The following is a 3,010-nucleotide window of genomic DNA, read 5'->3' as shown; positions in this document are numbered from 1 at the left end:
GCCGCTGCGCGACTGCCCCGAACAGACCCCAGAGCAGAGAACTGCCCGAGAGCCCAAATCCCCCGTCCCCGGGAGCCGCAGGCCCCAGCCCTGCCCGGGGCTGGGGGCCAAGGTCCGTGCCCGGGGCTGTGGTGCGGGTCCATGTCAGGGGCCGGGGGTCCGTGTCTGGGGTGCTGCTCGGCCCCGCTCCCAGCCCCGAGCTGGTCTGACAGGCTCGGGGCAGACGGGAAGGGAGAGGCCTCCGGCGGCTCAGGAATGCACAGCCCTTATCTCTGGCTCCCTGTGCCTGGGGAGGGAACAGCTCTCCGGAGTTTGCCTTTCTCTCGCTCTTACTCACCCCCGCTCTGCCCTGGGTGGAGCCTCACTCTCCAGGCTCCCAGGTGAATCAGGTTGCAGGCACGTCCAGGTGAGCAGAGAGTGACCCACCACCTGCCCCGGCTCACCTGGGAAGGCAGGAGAAGGGCAGGGACCTCGTGGGTACCTGCATGGCCACCTGAGTCAGAGTGACCCACCACCAGCCCGGCTCCCCTGGGAAGGTAGGAGAAGGGCAGATACAGCCGGGGTACCTACATGGCTGCGTGAGGTGGAGGGCAAGGGCTGGGGAGGGCCTGCCTTGCTCCTCTGCGCAGGGCTGGGTGTCTGGGATCTGGGACAGGGAATTCTGCAGGCATTCCACAGGCAGGAGATGGCTGCTTCTACGCAGGAAGGCTCCAGTAGCAGGAGCTCCCTATCACGCCATGATGGGGAGAAGGGAGAGACATGGGAGGAGAAGGGAGAGGCAAGTGGGGAGGGAAAATGTCCCAGCACTGGCAGCAGGGAGTGGGGATCACAAGGGAAAGGATCCAGAATGTCCCAGTGATGGCAGCAGGGACTGGGGATGGGAAGGGAAGGGATCCAGAATGTCCCAGTGGTGGCAGTAGGGACTGGGGATGGGAAGGGAAGGGACCCGTCTGTCCTCAGATCAAAACTGCTCAGTGAACACTTCACACAACTGTGTCCCGTCCCTTTGAGAAATCCCCAAGGAGCAGGTATTCCCAAACTCAGCCTCGGTCTTTGGGAAGAGTCTTACAGCCTGACTCAGCTCCCCATGACAGAGCCCGAGCTGGCCTCCTTCTTGGATCAGGAATGCAGTAGGGACGTGTGGTCAGAAGGCTGGGACAGAGGGGATGTCACCAGTGGTCGTGCTGGGAGGGCTGAGGTCTGCCGTGTGCAAGGAGCTGGGAAGCAGTTCGGAGGCTCCCACTCTCCACACACACGGGTTGGGTGTGCAGCCGAGCACCGACACAGCCCGCGAGCCCTGACACAGTCGTGCACGTCCAGGCAGGAGCACGGACGGATGCGCGTGGACACGCGTGCACAGGCACACGTGCTGACACTCACTGAGTTTTCCACAGATGTGAGGCTGACAGACCTCAGGATTTGTGTGTGAGCAGAGGAAGGGGACGGTCCCATGTTCCTCACTCTAAATTGGCTGAGGTCAATAAGGGCCAATTATGGCTCTTGCCTGGCCTGAGGACCAGGTTCTCCATCTTCTAGAACAGTTAGAGAGGGAAGAGGCACCTGTGAAGGGACAGAAGTGCTAATCAAATCCTTCTGCTGCTGAAAACATCTAATTTTTGGAAGCTGCAATAAACTCAGCTGGGAGAGGCCAAAAATATGTCAGCAACAGCACACTACCCCAAAGCAGAGCAGTGACAGTGACAGCAGTGCTGAACACAGCTTCCCAGTTCCTTGTGCACGTTTTCCCTGGATCAGGAGGCAGGAGAGCACAGTGTGCCCCAACTCCATTAGAGGGACACAGTGGGACTGTATTTTAGGGAGAGAAGGTTGTTTAGATTTTGTTCTCGCTCTTATTTACCTGAGAGGCTTTAGAGTTGTACTTGAGGGATGAAGAGAGAGCTGGATTTGCTGTCACCTGGCAGTGGGAATAGGAGTATTCAGAGGGGGAAAAAAAGTTATGCTCTTTGTGTGGCTTAGGGGAAATTACATGTCAAAGGAAAAATTTGTGGCTGCCCCATCCCTGGAAGTGTTCAAGGCTAGGCTGGGGCTGGGAGCAGCCTGATCTAGTGGAAAGTGTCCACTAGAGTGGATGGAATGAGATGGGCTTGAAGATTCCTTCCCACCTCAACCAGTCTCTGATTCTGAGATTCTATAAATGTGGAAATGTCACATGCCACAGTCTATGTTTGTGGCAGAGCAGGGTTCTGGATCAGGACAGATTCACCCATGTTTTAGACATAATTTTTCTGGCAATCACAACTTTCCAAGCAACTGAAATTCACCTCCAAACCTTGCAGGATTGGACTTCTTTGCATTTTATGGTTACATGGAACACTTCTGGACTGCTTATCAGGCCCAATATACTGGACTTTTGTAGCCCTAATGAGGAAGAGTTTGATGAGTGCATTTCTACAATCAGGATATGGGGGAAATAAAAGCCAAAGGCAGAATGTTGTTGACCTTCTCCATATTAGACCTTACACTGTTGGTCCTTTTCTTAAAGTTTTGTGGTCTAGACTTTGTTATATCTTCTACCTTGTGAATAAAATCCAGGGAAAAGCATTGGCTGAAGGAGAGAGCATGGCATGAGCATTGCTGTCATAGATGTGGTGCCTGGGGACATGAGTTAGTGGTGCCCTTGGCAGTGCTGGGGGAGTGGTTGGACTCAATATCAGAGGGCTTTTCCAACCCAAAGAATTCCATGATTCCATGATTATCCATGTAATCTGCTCTCTAAGAGACCCCTTTTGCATGCAGGATGGCATTTCGTTTCCATCAGCTGTAAACATCACGTTGTGTCCTGGTGACTCCCCACAGCTCAGATTTCCCCATCCACCCCATACCCTTGTTGCACAGGACAGTGAAGGCTGACATGTTGACACGCTGACATGCGTGACAGGCTGCCATGCTGTGACATGTTGACACGCTGACATGCGTGACAGGCTGCCATGCTGTGACATGTTGACACGCTGACATGCATGACAGGCTGCCATGCTGTGACATGTTGACA

At 54.7% G+C, this 3,010-nt stretch overlaps 1 protein-coding gene across 4 annotated transcripts in view; it reads left to right on the top strand.

The window, feature by feature from the left end:
* FAM83H (family with sequence similarity 83 member H) overlaps nucleotides 1-3,010 on the top strand; it is a 24,183-nt gene that overhangs the window by 5,873 nt on the left and 15,300 nt on the right. Inside the window, exon 1 of one of the 4 annotated variants that reach the window (XM_008925359.3) lies at nucleotides 442-536. The exons of the other annotated variants lie outside the window; for them this stretch is intronic. The gene's annotated coding sequence lies outside the window, so the exon portion shown is untranslated. Of the gene's footprint in view, nucleotides 1-441; nucleotides 537-3,010 lie in introns of those variants that run through there. 4 annotated transcript variants of the gene reach the window in all.

This window comes from Manacus vitellinus, unplaced genomic scaffold, assembly GCF_001715985.3.
Source record: "Manacus vitellinus isolate BGI_N305 unplaced genomic scaffold, ASM171598v3 scaffold_139_pilon, whole genome shotgun sequence".
In the NCBI taxonomy this organism is placed as follows: Eukaryota; Metazoa; Chordata; class Aves; order Passeriformes; family Pipridae; genus Manacus; species Manacus vitellinus.
Note: the sequence above shows the minus strand (reverse complement) of the source record. Positions and strands in the feature narration are given on the sequence as shown.